A 17,717-nucleotide genomic window follows, 5' to 3' on the forward strand; every position below is an offset into this window, starting at 1 on the left:
TTTGACTAGGCCTGCACTCTTTCAACCGGCAACCATACAGTATTTGCTCCATAGTATGAAGGGTCTCAAACCGAAACGTCACCCATTCCTTCTCTCCAGAGATGATGCCTGTCCCGCTGAGTTACTCCAGCATTTTGTGTCTATCTTCGGTTTAAACCAGCATCTGCAGTTCCTTCTTACACCTCTCTATAACTTATTATTTGGCCTTCCATCACAGCGATGTGATGGATGTTTATGTAAATTATGTTGTGTCTTGGGTCTATTTGTTTGTAATGTATGGCTGCAGAAACGTCATTTCGTTTGGACCTCAAGGGGTCCAAATGACAAATAAATTGAATTGAATTGAATTGAATTGAATTCTGTACTTAACTTTTCCTAATTCTGCGAAAGGCTATCGACCAAAAATGTCATTGTGTCTCTCTGTCAGGTACACCCTAATTTACAGAGTACCCTCCAGCATTCTCCGTTATTTCAGATTTCCAGCATCTGAAGTTTACTTTGCATTTTTACTTCACAATACTTTAATGGTTGCAAAGCGATTTGTGATGTTCTGAGAATGTGAAAGGAATGATTCTATTTTCTTAAAAATATATAATTATTGATCGATCAAGTTTTACTTAGCCTTTGGGATCAAGTTCCATTAGGGTGGACTCCTCATTGCTGAAGGAAGAGATTAGATAACAGCCGTCAGATCCCTACAAACCCTGGCCAGTTTCCATGAATATTCTTCATTCCACACAAATGTCTTGGGCCAGCAGAAATAATTCTGGTTAACTTTAATTGATTAAGAAATACACTGAGAGATGAAAAAAAAAACTAATAAAGAAAAATGACAGACAATTCAAATGCATTTAACCTCAAAATCTTTCTGAACGTGTTCAAATTTATATGCATTAAATGACATGTACTATGATCATATATTTGATAAAGCAAAATGTTTGGTGGTCTTCATACTTTAAAGAAATGTGTAGCAAGATTCACAATAAAATATAGCACTTTTGCAGAAACTCTATCTTGACATTCCCTTTGATTGTAATTCTGCGTTTATTATATTGTCTTTCAAACACGTGTTTTATCAGAGATTTCATTAAATTAAAAATGTCATTTGTCACTATACTAACCAATATTTATTGTATCACCAGCCTTCTGACTTAAAATCTGCTCCAGGAGTGAGAAACAGGCTTGTCGATTTGGGTTTGGATCGACATTGCCACCCCGTTGTTTTGGATCTCAAACCAACATCATTTGCAGCCATGTCTCCAATGGTTTTACCATTAAGCTGCAAAACAAAACAAAACCATTCAAAAATGAAATAATCGCAGTGAACTACCCATCATGGGAAGGGTGGTGAGTGTATGGAACAAGGTGCCAGTGGAGATAGTTGAGGCTGGGACGAACCCAACGTTTAAGAAACAGTTAGACAGGTACACGGATAGAACAAATTTGGAGGGATATGGACCAAATGGGTGGGACCAGTGTAGCTGGGACATGTTGGCCAGTGGGCAACTTGGGCTAAAGGGCCTTTTTCAACATTGTATCACTCTATGAATCTATGTAGTTATCACAATTTATGTCTGAAGAAAAATCACATTCCCTTTCACAGATGCTGCCTGACTGCTCAGTGTATCAGCCTTTTTATTTTTAATTTTTGTGACAATTTACTTAGATTTAACATTGTAATTATGTAACAGTTATTATTTGACCAGACCCTGGAAAAGATAACATTCCATGTTGCCTGGTGACTAACATACATTTACTGGGGAAGATTCCAGCTATTGGACAATTCACAAAACTAACAATTGTTTGCAAAACACAAAGTGCTGGAGGAACTCAGACGTTCAGGCAGCATCAGTGGAGGGAATGGAAAGTGACATCCTTTCTTCACTTACATACCTTTGTGACATACCTTTCTTCAGGCAGTATCTGGAGGAAAGGACAGGCCGGAAATATCGTCTTTCCATTCTCTCACCAGAAGCTGCCTGACCCAATGAGTTTCTCCAGAACATTGTGTTTTGCTCAAGATTCCAGTATTTGCAGTGCATTGTAGCTCTAGAAATTGTTGGCACTTGGTCAGTTAGGCATTCCAGCATCTATTTCTGCATCACTGCATTATATTTGGAGGGGAAAATATTTGGGTAGGATAACAGGTTTGGGCATTCAAGATCCTTGTTCCCCTCACTGTGATTGCATGGTCACCTGAATTCCTCTTCGCTCGTTTTACAACTGTCCACCCTTTTTTTACAAGACTGATATTGGAGATTTTAAAAATGTCATGAGACAACCAAATTTCAGCAAAATTTAAGTTGTTAAAGATGCAAAATTCCTACAAGTAAAAATACTCACGTGCTAAGGCCATTGGGCTGTGGCAAATTTGTGAGGAACCTTACTTCACCAGTCATCTCTTCAACAGCCATAATGTCATACTGGCCCTTAACTCTAACTTTGTCTTGCCTAAAAGGAAGTGTATTTTCACGATTAATTTATCCACAGCAATAAATGTCAAAATATATTGTAATCCATTTTCTATAAATAAATGGTAATCCTAGAAGCTATATTCCACAGATCTTTAGCAACAATGAACTGAACACACGTTTAGGTATAATTCAGCATGAATTTAATTAAAATGATAAACAGTGCACTTTTCCACAATTTTTTATAATTTTTACCAAGACCCTTTACAATAACAAGCTCCAATCAATTCTACAACCTGGCCAGTACTTACTGCTGTGTATATAATTCTAACAGTCCTTTATTGTAAATTTACATCCTGTAAATATTGAGAGGCAAAATACCTATTTTTAAAACTGGAACGATGATATTGTAAGGGATGCTGCAATCAAGTTAAAGAAAATCCAAGGTAAAGGTAAAGAATATCTTTACCCTTCCATTACAATGGAAGTAAAGAAAAGAGAATGTGTTATCAATACTACAGAAAACATTCCACATCGGGTAGCTAATATTAAACTGACCAGTGAGTATGAAATATCTGGAACCGTTTGAGGAACATCTTATTGCTGCTATGGGAAATGTGGATATTTTGTGTAGTTTAACTAAGATGGGAATTGAAATTTCATTTAGGATTATCTTCTGATTTAAAAATAAAAAGATTATGGTTTGCAAAATCTGATTTTAATTCTGTGATCTCGATTATAATCCAACAATGGTTTTTTTCATTCCACCCGATTAAAGATAATAGAGAAGAAATTCATTAGAGTCCTTAACAGTACAATCCAATACCATTCCAAGCAAATGACATTGTGGGTGATTCCTTCATCTCAGGAATGATGAGATTAATTAAATTCGGAAAGAAAACCAATACTTGGGCCGATTGCCTTCAGGAAACCCTTGATTGTGTTGGTGCCTCTAAAGCTTGGTTCTTGGTTCTTGGGTCCTCCAAAATACTCCAACTGGAATTTAAACTGGAAGTGGTGAAGGGAGGGATTAAGCCAGAAGGGGTATAAAGAACACACACTATAGAATTTAACATAAAACATCCCCACACAGCAGAATCAAAGTTTCCCACTGTGTGGGAAGGCACCAAAGTCAGTCTCTTCCTCCACTGTTCCTCGTGGTCAGGCCCTCCCCAAGCCCTCCGCAGTTGCAGCTACGGGCGGCCTGATGTCCAGGACCGCTCGCCGGGGTGATACAAGTCCGACGTCGGGGCTGCGGGACGTCCTCAGCGGCGTGGACACCAGAGTTGGCCCCCTCCTGCCGGAGTCGGCGGCTTCCAAAGTCCGCAGGCCGCGCCGGGTGGAGACTGCTGCTGTAGGCCCTCTGCGCCCCAGGACTCCACGATGTTGTTCAGCGCCGCCCGCGTTGGAAGCTCTCCGCACCAGAGCTCCACGATGTTGGAGCAGCGGCCCAACACTTCGGAGCTCCAAACGGCGACCCAGGTAGGCATCGCCCGCTCCCCGGCGACTCCAGTGCTGCGCCGCCGCTGTAGCAGCCCTGGTCCGGTTCCCGGTTCCCATCAGGAAAGGCCGCTCCGATACAGCTGGTAGGCCGCGAAGTGTGGGGCGAGGACACGACTCAGAGAAATAGGCGCGTCCCCACCAGGAAGAGACTGGGAAACGGTTTCCCCCTTACCCTGCCCTCCTCCCCAACATAGAAAAGCTAAAGTTTCCCCCAACACAAAACTTTAGATTAACTAAAAATAAAAAGATTGAAATAACAGTAGGTAGAGGCTGCTTCAGTGCAGCGCCCCCTTTGTTCCATGGAATTACTTTTTATGGTCATGTTTCTATCCCTTGTTACTGTTGCATTTAACCCAGTGCAATAACATGGTCAGCGTTGCCTCAACTCATTCAATGTTTGTTACCCTCCAACTTGATTTTTCTAATACTCAGACAGCTATTTACACCTCATTCAAAATGCTTCCCGCGTCCAATTAATTAATTAATCCACGATCACCAATCATTGTAGGCTTCTAATTCACTTTGGTTAAATTCCATCATGACAATCCTCATCTCTTCAACCTCTAGTCCTGAAACCCTGTCAGCATTCTAATTCCACATCACCTAACCATTCGATCCCGTGCCTCTAATTGTGTCGTCGTCCTCCCCCCCCCAGCACCTCTTCATTTAATCCTTTCCCAAAAAACTACCCCCAATGCACTAATTCTAACATCCTCTCTGTGTAAACTGTAAATGTGATTTAAGCATTAAGCATTAAATAGGGATGCAAAAACAATCTACTTACGATTGGAAAGGCTGCATGTTATGTAAAAATGGTCGAAATCCCGAGATACACTCAAATTCTAGTGTTCCAAAGCTCCAGTGGTCTACAGTGACTGTGTAAGATTGTGAATCAAATAACTTCGGAGCTTAGAAAGAAGGCAACAATATTGTCTAATGAACTTGTCTATTTGGTTCTCAATAATTCCCAGTGGATCTCTGGATACGAATAGACAAGCAAGAATGGAACAGAGCAAAGACAGCTCAACTAAATTGTACAAAAGAGGTGCTATAGAAGAATGGTCAAGTACCTTATCTGGAATGGAAAACATGTCACTCTGTCTTTCATTCGACATTGTGCAAGCTGAGGTTTAAATATGATGGAAACTTATTGATGAGGTTTGAGAAGTAGGCTCAGATTTGATAGTCCATTCAAGCATCTTGCAGAGAAGCAAATACTGAAGATGGTGCAGTGGTTGCAAGAATAAAGAGACAAAATACAATGTTGGGATTATTGGGAATAGAGGAACAAAAATACATTTTTGGGAAGGGAATGCCGATTTTAAAGGAAGAAAGAGGTTAGATGGTTTGGCAATAAACAAGTATATATGCCATTTTTTCTTAAATTGTGGTAGGAAAACCACAGAGGAAAGAGTTAAAACTTTTTTTTTTAAAGTACTTTTACATTTCTCTTACCTTGCCATTATCTTCTTGCAAGTCGTCGAGGCCAGTTCTGTGGCTATATTTAAGAGGGAGTTAGATGTGGCCCTTGTGGCTAAGGGGATCAGAGGGTATGGAGAGAAGGCAGGTACGGGATACTGAGTTGGATGATCAGCCATGATCATATTGAATGGCGGTGCAGGCTCGAAGGGCCGAATGGCCTACTCATGCACCTAATTTCGATGTTTCTATGTTTCTATGCAACACAATATTTTCAGGTTTCAGATCTCTGTGGATAATTCTGTGGTTATGCAAATATTGGATGCCAGAACCTGGTTAAGATTAAATGCAAAATGGTAGGTGTTTTTAAATAGAGAATGTGTGTTTTTGTCTTTATATTGACCAGATCACAGAATATTCATGAGATTATGAGGCCACTTGGCTCATCGGTTCCAAAATAAAACAACCTCAGGCTGCGATCTTTCCTCGGTGCTTCGAAATTTACAGTTCATTTCATATGAGATCTGAACCCTCTCAGTAAAATTATGTCCTGCCAATGATGCAATGACCCGAATGATTCACAATAGGTAAGCTGTAGCTGAACAGGCATTGTGTACAATTCCAGCGTAAACTTGTTTCCTGCACATTCTTTGCATCTGCTAATAAACAAAAGCATTCCATATGTCGTTCAGCTTTCTAATCTATCCGTCCTTTCTTGAAGGACCTATGGATATTCACCAAGTTCCCTCTTCTCCTTCACAATTCCCATCATCCTCCTATTTGCAGTGCATTCCCTTGCCTTGGTGCATCTCCCCAAGGGCAATGTGTCGCATGTCTTTGGTTTAAATTTCATTTTCCACTTTCCTGCCCACCTGACTATACCATCAACAGCTGTAAGAAATTTTATTAAATTATAAATAGGCATTAAAAAAAACCCTACCAACATCATGTAATAAGCTAATACTTGGATTTCTTTAAGTCCACAACAGTTTCAGGCTTGCACAATACCTTCAATAGCAAAATGCAACATTAGCAAAGAACCAAATAGGAAAAATACACCTGAATAAATATTAAAAAATTCTCCTACAGAAAAATGGCAATTGTATTATAAACTTCTAGCGAAAGATGTTCAAATAGATGTATTATGAGTTCAAACAAATTACTTAATAGAACATGAAAAATGGATGTACAAAAACACAGTAGTAATCAACATTCACAATTACTGTAACATTAAATCTTTTACACGGTTCTCAGAATAAATTGAATATTCAAGATACAAAACAGGCAAAGATATGAAGTTATAATGCTCATTTAACTGACTGTAGTTATGTTTTAAATGTATCCAGCACCAATTGCAACTAATTATAATCTGATCCAACCACTTAGCGTGGAGTTTTCGATAGTAAATTAAGTTGAATGAAGCTCCAGTTTCAAAACCTGAACTAGAAGATAATAGTTCAGATATCTTTTCACAAGAAAGGATAAAATTACTTAATAATCAGCTTCAGACATTAAGATATCAAGTAATATTTGCAAATCCAAGAGGATATTATCGACAGAACTTCCCAGAAAGAAGATAACTGTTCATATTCTCATCCTTAAATTTCTATCTCAAGAACAATGCAAAAGAATGAAGAGAAATTTTATTTTTCAAATCCAAGATAGCAGAGATTAAAAGGGAAGATGGTAAATAAGCAGTGGGAGACATTTAAGGAATTATTTTGAATTCATATTCCATATTCTAGGAAAAAGATCAAACATGCATGGCTTAGAAAGTTAAAGATAGCATCAAGTTGATAAAACTGGCTCACAACCTGCTATGATGAGTAAAAAGAAAGGAGAGAAGAACAGGAAGTAGAGAAGAAACTCAAGTAAATGTTCAAGAAGAAACTGCAGATGCTGGAAAATCGAAGGTAGATAGAAATGCTGGAGAACTCAGCGGGTGCGGCAGCATCTATGGAGCGAAGGAAATAGGCAACGTTTCGGGCCGAAACCCTTAGGTTGCCTATTTCCTTCGCTCCATAGCTGCTGCAGCACCTGCTGAGTTTCTCCAGCATATTTGTCTACCTTCAAACTCAAGTAAATGCCAGGGGACGACCTGTAGATTTGCTCCCACCTTGTACACATTGGAAGCACTTCAAACAGAGTTTCACCAAGTTGATTTCTGTGATAAATGGATTTGCTTGAATGAAAGATTGGAGTTTAGAAGAATGAGAGATGCTTTGAATGAATCACACAGATTGAAGGGGCTTGACAAAGGAAATGTTCACCCTCAAAGAAGAGCCTCAAAAAAGATGAGCATGACAAGGAATGTTTTTCTTTCAGTGGACTTTGAAATTCTTTATCCCAAAGTACTGTGGAGGTTACAACATGGAATAGTGTGAAGACAGATAGATTTTTGGTTGGGAGGAGAGTAAAGGGCTATAGAAAAAAGGCAGGATGGTGAGGTTCAGTCCTCAAAATCAAATTAGCCTTGATGCCATCTAATGCTAAGACAAGATTGAGACACTGCAGCCAACTCTTGCTGCTATTTCGGGTCTCAGGCGCTGTAAAGCAGCAACTCTACCACTGCGCCACCCCTGTGCTACCCCTTATGGAATAGACAATAAACAATAGGTGCAGGAGTAGGCCATTCGGCCCTTCGAGCCAGCACCGCCATTTAATATAATCATAGCTGATCATCCCCAATCAGTTCCTGCCTTCTCCCCATATCCCCTGACTCTGCTATTTTTTAAGAGCCCTATCTAGCTCTCTCTTGAAAGCATCCAGAGAACCAGCCTCCACCGCCCTCTGAGGCAGAGAATTCCACAGACTCACCACTCTCTGTGAGAAAAAGTGTTTCCACGTCTCCGTTCTAAATGGCTTACTCCTTATTCTTAAACTGATTCTGGTTCTGGACTCCCCCAACATTGGGAACATGTTTCCTGCCTCTAGCGTGTCCAAGCCCTTTACAATCTTATGTTTCAATGAGAAACCCTCTCATCCTTCTAAACTCCAGTGTACAAGCCCAGCTGCTCCATTCTCTCAGCATATGACAGTCCCACCATCCTGGGAATTAACCTTGTAAACCTACGCTGCACCCCCTCAATAGCAAGAATGTCCTTCCTCAAATTAGGGGACCAAATCTGCACACAATTACTCCAGGTGTGGTCTCACTAGGGCTCTGTACAAATGCAGAAGGACCTCTTTGCTATACTCGATTCCTCTTGTTATAAAGGCCAACATGCCATTCGCTTTCTTCACTGCCTGCTGTACCTGCATGCTTACTTTCATAGACTGATGAACAAGGACCCCCCAGATCCCGTTGTACTTCCCCTTTTCCCAACTTGACGCCATTTAGATAGTAATCCGCCTTCCTGTTTTTGCTATCAAAGTGGATAACCTCACATTTATCTGAATTAAACCACATCTGCCATGCATCGGCCCACTCCCCCAACATGTCCAAGTCACCCTGCATTCTCATAGCATCCTCCTCACAGTTCACACTGCCACCCAACTTTATGTCATCTGAAAATTTGCTAATGTTGCTTTGAATCCCTTCATCCAAATCATTGATGTTTATTGTAAATAGCTGTGGTCCCAGCACCGAGCCTTGGGGTACCCCACTAGTCACTGCCTGCCATTCTGAAAGGGACCAGTTAATCCCCACTTTGTTTCCTGTCTGCCAACTACTTCTCTGTGCATGTCAGCACTCTACCCCCAATACCATGTGCCCTACTTTTGCCCACTAATCTCCTATGTGGGACCTTATCAAATGTTCTGCCTTATAAAATATTCTGCCTTACTCTTGTGCTACTCCATGATGAAGTCAAGTCAAGAGAGTTTTACTGTCATGTGTCCCAGGTAGGACCATGCAATTCTTGCTTGCTGCATGAAACATGAAACATACAAACTGATGAAACATACTGTTTCATACTGATGGAACATTCAAATTAATACTCAAACTGTTGCCACCAAGGTTCTGATGTACTCACAATCTTTTACAGAATCTTCCACAGAACCTTGTTTGGAACAACCTTATCCCAGCAAAACAAAACGCCACAACCTCAGTGAACTTTATTGGGAGACGGGAAAATCAAACTAAGAATTTCCTTCCAAGTTCCACCTAACCCAAAGGAACAGGTATTTTCAGCTTGCACACTATCCTTATGCCCAGGTAACAAAAAAATGAACACACTGTTCCTTCAAAACCTATACTTACAAATCACTAATACATTGATAGTCCTAAACATCTTTAGTCAATGGTTTGTGCTGTACTGTGAACAAATAGCTGGATACAAAATGGATTATCTGTGATGGCAAAAAGTTTGTGAAACTTTTCAAGCCAAGGTCCACTGCATCACTAAATAAACTCACAACACACACAATACACAATACAATTTAATTGTCACTTGAACCTCATAGAGGCTCAAATGAAATGTTGTTTCTGCAGTCATACACACATGAAAAAAAGACCCAAGACACAACACAATTTACACAGACATCCATCACAGCGCATCTCCTCCTCGCTGTGATGGAAGGCAAAAAAACTTCTCTCTCCCCTGCACTCCGCATTCCCCTCCCGATGTCCGAGTCAAAGCCCCCCGGCGGGCGATGGCAATTGTCCCGCGGCCATTAAAGCCACGCCGGGTGATGCAAGGCTACGCTCCGGGTCTTGTTGTTGGAGTCCCCTGCGGGCGCTAGCAAAGTCCCGCAGCCGTGGAAGCCACGCCGGGCGATGTGTAAGGCCCCGCTCCAGGTCATCCTCGACCCCGCTACTCGGGCGGGAGAAATCGCCGATTTAACTCCAGAGGTCTCTGAAAATATACTCACTTTTTCATGATTTGAATCTCATGGCACCACCTCTCCTTGTTTCTTGCACTCAACTCTACACGACAGGCTTTAGCTGCAATCCTTTCCCCAGTGCTCTGGAACAGAGATGCCGATTTAGAAGTTCATTATATAGTAAATCAAAAGGTAATTAGTTAAAGTTGTTGGCAAAATTATTGACGGATCACAAATCTCAAAAAAGTTACACTCGTTTCACTTAGTTAATTTTAAACTGGCTTGCAAATCATTCCAACTAACGTTAAATAAACACCTGATTAAATTATAAACTATAAAGTCTATCAAATACACTGTAATGTTGATTATTGTAATGAAACCTTAAAGATGCAGTATAGCTGCCAAAATGTAGTAAATTTACGAATAAACATTAATCATTTTATCTTGAACCACCAGAAAGAAACCGATAGCGTGAATTTCAAATCTATTAAAACTTTGATGATCATGGTATAAGTTCTAGTAACTGAGATATGGGGATGGTAATGATGAAAGAGAGCGAAGCAAGCAAATGAGGCTGAATTTTCAAAAAAAAACGTAATCTAGGAAAGATTGCGCACAAGAAAGCTTAAGAATTTACAGACATAAGTGGCCAACAACATGCAAGGATTTTAATAGGAGAATGAAAATTTAAACTAGATCTATTAAGGAAATGTTGTCATGTTAATGAAGTGATTGGGAACCTTTGACGCCATCTAGTCTAAAGGTGACAATGCACACACTGGTTTTGGTAGGAGACAAGCTGAGGCAAGGGCCCCCTACATGAGAACCATTCCGTGAATACTGAATGTCAGCAAGATAAAAGGATTAACAGGATTTTCATCTAACAATCACAAAATAACACATCAGAGAAGATGGAACCGGGTTTATCAGTGGAAACCCTCATTTCTTGATTTTGGAAATATAGTGCCCTTCATAATGTTTGGGTAAAGACCCATCATTTATTTATTTGCCTCTGTACTCCACAATTTGAAATTTGTAATAGAATAAAAATCATATGTGGTTAAAGTGCACATCGTCAGATTTTAATAAAGGCCATTTGTATACATTTTGGTTTCACCATGTAGAATTTACGGCAGTGTTTACGCATAGTCTCCCCATTTCAGGGCATCATAATGTTTGGGACACAGCAAAGTCATGTAAATGAAAGTAGTCATGTTTAGTATTTGGTTGCATATCCTTTACATGCAATGACTGCTTGAAGTCTGCGATTCATGGACATCACCAGTTGCAGGGTGTCTTCTCTGGTGATGGCTGCAATACAGGCGTGGCAGAGCATCTTTAGCAAGACAATGATCACAAACATACTGCTAAAGCAACAAAGGCGTTTGTCAAAGCTAAAAAATTGTCAATTCTTGAGTGGCCAAGTCAATTACCTGATCTGAACCCAATTGAGCATGCCTTTTATATGCTGAAGAGAAAACTGAAGAGGACTATTACAAATCTCAAATTGTGGAGTACGGAGGCAAATAAATAAATGATGGGTCTTTGTCCCAAACATTATGAAGGGCACTGTAGCTGGGCGCACACTGTACAATAGACACAAGGAACTACAGGTTGGTTTCCAAAAAAATAAGGCACTGGAGCAACTCAGCAGGACAGGCGACTTTGCTGAAAGACATGGACAGGCGACATTTCAGGTTGGGACCCTTCAAAAAGCTATAACACAACAACATCATTGCTTTAAAGGATAGTGTGATTAAAATATATCTACACCCCTAAGCTAAAAAGGTTACAATTTCTCCCAGAAAATGTGGAAAACTTCCTCTCCGAAGCTAATTCATTCAACTCTCAAAAACATTAATTGCTTTCAAATGTAATCAATAACCAAAAAATGAATTTCACAACCAAGAGGAGAGTGGCTCCCCTTGACTTCACTCCAGCAATTGTATTATCAAGGAGCCCTGGTAAAATTGAAGTCATGGAAATCAAGCAAAAAACTGGTGTCATCCATAACTCACAGGAAAATGGCTGCAGAAGAGCAATCACTTCCCACCGAGAAAAAGCCTTTAGGGCTTGCGTGTCAACCGTCCTTCTGTCAGTTCCATACATTGAGCACTTTATTTTTCTCTCAGAAATAATTTCAACTTAAAATTATCGGAGCTTTGCATTGATCAGAATGGCTTGCACAATCAGCTTAAGTACATGACATAGATATATTGAAAGAATCATCGCTTCCCAAGTTTGATCACAACATTTCTGATCTAAATTACAAAGGTTTCTGTCACACAGATACTGGGGAGAAGGGGAAGAAAAGCAACACAAACTGGAATGTAAAAACAAGAGATTTCAAATTTTCTCATCACATCATGGAAGGAATAAAATCTACAACAATAAAGGCCAAGGTGAAATTAGTCCCCTGAAATTGCATATTAACAGTTGGTTAAAGAAACTGAACGAAAGAGGTTTTTGTATCTGTCTCATGCTTGCTTTATTAAATCGTAAAAACTCTACAATGTACTAGAAAGGTCAGACTAACTGTATATAGAATGTACCTTATGTTCGTACATATAGACATGCCCAAAGCCTCCTGCTCCAAGGCGTTCCTTTAAATCCCAAGGCCCACATGTCTGAACCTGCCTAAAGGAGGGCTTCCCCATTCTCAGTCAGATTCTTCAACACTAAAATTACAAAAATACTAACATCATTGAAGCCATATAAAATATTTAAATCACAAATAGAACAACCAAAATAAATTGAAATACTGCACAATACAGTTTCTACTTCAACCTTTCTTTCTCAATTGCATTTCGAACAGTAAATGGCAACGATTAAAGCTGCAAGTGAGAATAGCAGTGGAACTTTAACTCAAGTCATGGGGGAAATAAAATCATACTCCACAGAACTGTGGTCTTCAAACAGCCCACATGTATTGTTGGTTTTCCCTATGCAGTGAATATTCATTACCAAGGAAAAGTAAGAGAAAGATCTTATGGAAAAATGTTTAGCTACTGAGTAAAAGCATGGGAGGAAACAGGCACAGGTGGAAATGAGGTATTCTGCCCTGAATAATTAACATATTTTTCCAGAGATGCTCTCTGACCTGTTGAGTTACTCCAGCTTTTTGTGTCTATCTTCTGCCTTTTAAAAGTATCTGCTGCTTTGCACACCATTTATTTACTGATACAAAGTATAATAACAGAATAGTTAAGAGCTGGTGGAAGCAGCACTCAGAAGGGGGTGTGAAAGAGGTGATTGGTTCAGGAACACAGACACTAAATGCTGGAGAAACTCAGCAGGACAGACAGCATTTCTGGAGAGAAGGAATGGGTGACACTTAGGTCAAGACCCTTCTTCTGACTGAGAGTCAGGGGCGAGGGAAACCAGAGATATGGAAGGGATGGTGATTAAGGAAATGTAGAATGGTTCATTGTTGGCTGAGGGGAAGGTATCAACGAAGCATGCAAACAGTAACATTAATCAGGAGGACAGTGCTGGGATTGAACCCGGAACACTGATCGATAGGCCTGAAGGAGGACATGCAAACTCCATACATACAGATCAAAACAGATGATGATCAAGGAAATGTAGAATCGTTCATTGTTCGCTATGAGGAAGGTGACAACCAGGCATACAATCAGTAAAGACGTTTAAGGTCAAGATCTTGACCCGAAACGTCACCCATTCATTCTCTCCAGCGATGCTGCCTGTTCCGCTGAGTTGCTCCAGCTTTTTGTGTCTATCTTCGGTTTAAACCAGCATCTGCTGTTCTTTCTGAAACAATCAGTAAAATTAACCATGGGGGGAGTTAAACTAGTTTGAGAATTTGGATGGGGGAGGGACAGAATGGGAAAGCCAGGGTTACTGAGGATCGGCCTGAAGGAGGACATGCAACCTCCACATATACAGCGACCTGAGCTGGGATTGAACCCGGGACCCTGGCGGATCGGCCTGGAGCCGCGGGTGGTGGCCACAGCAGGAAGGTTAGCGCCGACGGGTCCCAGTGCGGCCTTGGGGCGGAGGAGAAAAGGGGAACGGAGATCCACGCTCTCCGGGCCTACCTCGAGGGGGTGGGGCTGGGGCCTACCTCGAGGGGGTAGGGCTGGGGCCTACCTCGAAAGGGGGGGGTGGGGCTGGGGCCTACCTCGGGGGGTGGGGCCTGGGTGGTGGGGCTGGGGTCTACCTTGAAGGGGTTGGGGTGGGGCCTACATTGGGGCTGGGGCCTACATTGGGGCTGGGCCTACCTTGAGGGGGGTGGAGCTGGGGGGGGCTGGGACCTACATTGGGGCTGGGGCCTATCTTGAGGGGGGGGGGGGGGGGAGCTGGGGCCTACATTAGGGCTGGGGCCTAACTTGAGGTAGGTATGTTACAAAACCTACCTGAATCGTGGCTGAGAATCTGCCCCACCCCGTGTGCGCGATTTTGGCGCTGTTTAGAGGGGGCGGGTTTAAAACGCGATTTTTACTAGGCTGTTCCAATCGAAGATGTTCAGCCTAGTAAATCATTAACGAAAAATCGCTGAAAGACCCCGTCGCAAAAGGTATTATTAGTTTTTATGGCCTTGTATAATAGTTATAGTAGTTTTAAAATCACTCTCTCAACCCGCGACCTCTCGCAGCCCCAGGGTTTTATAAAGCAAACAATTAAAGGTATGTGCCTTATTTTTACATTAAAAGGGGCTTCTTAAGATCCCTGTATATAAAGTTTTCTATAGCGAGTAGTTCATTTTGGGCTCTTTATATCCCGCAGTATTTTTCTGGGCATTTGAGGGCACAAATCCAGCGCAATGTGAACGTTCTAAACCAGCGCGTTCACAGGATCCCAGTAGAAAGCTAATTTTAAAATGGACTTTAATTTACAGCAATTGAACACTAAATTCCTTCCATTTGGCCTATAAATTGATGTAAATGAGATTTTAAAATCATGTTTTATTGTGAATTATTTGTGAATATTATTTGGACACTTAGGCTATTTAAAAATGTTAATCATTTATTAAGAAATGGATAAATGTTTAGATCTAGTAATTGAAGTTTGAAATTAGCTACAATTAGGTAACTAACTAATTATATGCTTTAATTTCAGGTCATCCAAGTAAGATTATTTTAGGTACACAAAAAAAGCTGGAGAAACTCAGCGGGTGCAGCAGCATCTATGGAGTGAAGGAAATAGGCAACGTTTCGGGCCGAAACCCTTAAGATTATTTTATATTTGTTTCAGAATGGTTCAATCTATGATAACTGAAAATTTCATTCAGTTCTCTTAATTTTTAAGAAGGTTATGTGCTTTCGACTGTCCTCGATCACAGCGTTTTTGTCTTGTCCATAGAAAATCAATAGGGAACAAGATGCTAATTTCCGAGTATGAAAATGGCCATAACTTTTTTATTACTTGAGATATGAAAGTGAATTAGGTGTCAAATTAAACTTATTTTTATGCTTTATCTGATGGGATAAATTGCAGACTTGATTTTTTAAATCTCAAAATTTTGTAACATTGCTACTTGAGGGGGGTGGAGCTGGGGCCTACATTGATGGGGCTGGGGCCTACATTGCTGGGGCTGGAGCCTACATTGGGGCTGGGGCCTACATTGATGGGGCTGGGGCCTTCCTTGAGGAGGAGGAGGGGGGGGGGGCAACCACCGCTGTCACCGCATCCCCGCCACAACCATCTCCTGCGCCTGTGTCTTCGCCCGTCCCGGGCATGCTGGGAGTTGGAGTCCGTTCCACTGCGCCTGCGCGTTCTCCCTTCAGTGAAACAATGCGTTTCGACATCTGCACTTTGTATCTTTTGTTTTGAATCGCTAACCAGCATCTATTCCTATTCTGTAGGAAGGAACTGCAGGTGCTGGTTTAAACCGAAGATATACACACAAAAAGATTGAGTATCTCCAGGAATGGGTCTTGTTTTGGGTCACCGTCCTTCTTCAGACTGCTCCTCTAGTGTCTTTGGTCCAAACACTCTGAGTCTAAAGAAGGGGCTCGACCCGAAACATCACCCATTTCTTCTCTCCAGAGATTCTGCCTGGCCTGCTGAGTTACTCCAGCTTTTTGTGTCTACCATCTGCAGTTCCTATTGATGTTTCTTCATCATTTTGTTCGTGGTTTGACCAGAGGAATGAACCGCCTACTTGTGTATTTAACAATGAGTTTCAATGTGTATATGTGTCAATTTGTATATTTATTTCGTAAACAAAGCATCTGCGGTTCCTATTGATTTTTCTTCATTATTTCGTTCGTGTTTTGAGCAAAGGAAGAAACTGCAGATGCTGGAACTGCACAAAATGCTGGTGCAACATCTCCGGAGAGAAGGAACGAGTGACGTTTCGGGTCGAAATCCGTTGTTGTCTGTTCCGCTGAATTACTCTAGCATTTTTGTGTCTTCGGTGTGAACCAGCATCTACAGTTCCTATTGATGTTTCTTCGTCATTTCGTTCATGTTTTGATCAAAGGAGGGAACTGCAGATGCAGATTTACTCAATCATGCAGGGGTTAACTTGTTTCAAATAGAGCAATTACAATTTCTGAAGCAGAAGGGTGAACATGCACAAAACACTCCGGAGAGTGTGGCCTCCATGGCCACAGCGAGCAGCACCGGAAATTGGAGGAACAGCACCTCATATTCTGTTTGGGGAGTCTGCGCCCCGGGGGCATGAACATCGAATTCTCCCAATTTTGTTAGTCCTTGCTGTCTCCTCCCCTTCCTCAGCCCCCCCTGCTGTCTCCTCCCATCCCCCAGCCTTCTGGCTACTCCTCCTTTTCCCTTTCTTGTCCCCACCCACCCCCGCCCCCGATCAGTCTGAAGAAGGGTTTCCGCCCGAAACGTTGCCTATTTCCTTCGCTCCATAGATGCTGCTGCACCCGCTGAGTTTCTCCAGCTTTTTTGTGTATGCACAAAACACTGTTCAGCAGTCCTTATGAGAAATGCAAATCGGCTTTTCTTACTTTTATTGCCCTTCAGGATTATTTAAAAAAGAACAAGACTTACAGATAAGATTTTCATCATATGTACCTCTCCGTATTTGAACAGATGGCAATAGGCTTGACGATGTATAATTTGCCTAATATTGGTTCATTCGACGATAAAACAAAGCTTGGAAATAAGAAAAGGACGCCAGGCAAAAAAAAAGGATATCTGCGAGACTGAAATAATGAGAGGATAATTCAAAAACTGCAGATGCTGGAAATTGGAGCAAAGCAAAATTTGTTCCGGGAACTCAGCGGGCAGCGTCTGTGGAGGCAAAAGGGTAGTCAATGTTTTGGGCTAAAATTCTGCATCAGGGGATCGTTCAGTTATATGGCTCATAAAATCAATTACAATGTTGGTTTCTGTCAGTTGAACTAGCACAAATCAACTCTGCAGAAAGTCAGCGGCATTTGTGAAGGGAATGGACAGGCAACATTTTGAGTTAGGACCCTTTACACCCTGTCAATCTCTCAGTCTGATATATTTTCGAACATATAATTATGGCGACACTATTGCAACATCGATAACGTGCCAGACTAATTGGAGTTATAATGTTATGTCTTGCTTACCTTTCAATGTGTCGGTGAGTGGAAACAATGTTGTATAGTAGCAATGCTCCACTAATGTTTCATCTTTAAGTATCAATAGAGTATTTATCAT

General features: G+C 41.2%; 1 pseudogene; it reads right to left on the reverse strand.

Moving 5' to 3' along the window:
* Positions 1 to 906: 906 nt before the first annotated feature.
* On the reverse strand, positions 907 to 17,717 carry LOC129698426 (inhibitor of nuclear factor kappa-B kinase subunit alpha-like; annotated as a pseudogene).

Source organism: Leucoraja erinacea, chromosome 6 (genome assembly GCF_028641065.1).
Source record: "Leucoraja erinacea ecotype New England chromosome 6, Leri_hhj_1, whole genome shotgun sequence".
NCBI classification, from domain to species: domain Eukaryota; kingdom Metazoa; phylum Chordata; class Chondrichthyes; order Rajiformes; family Rajidae; genus Leucoraja; species Leucoraja erinaceus.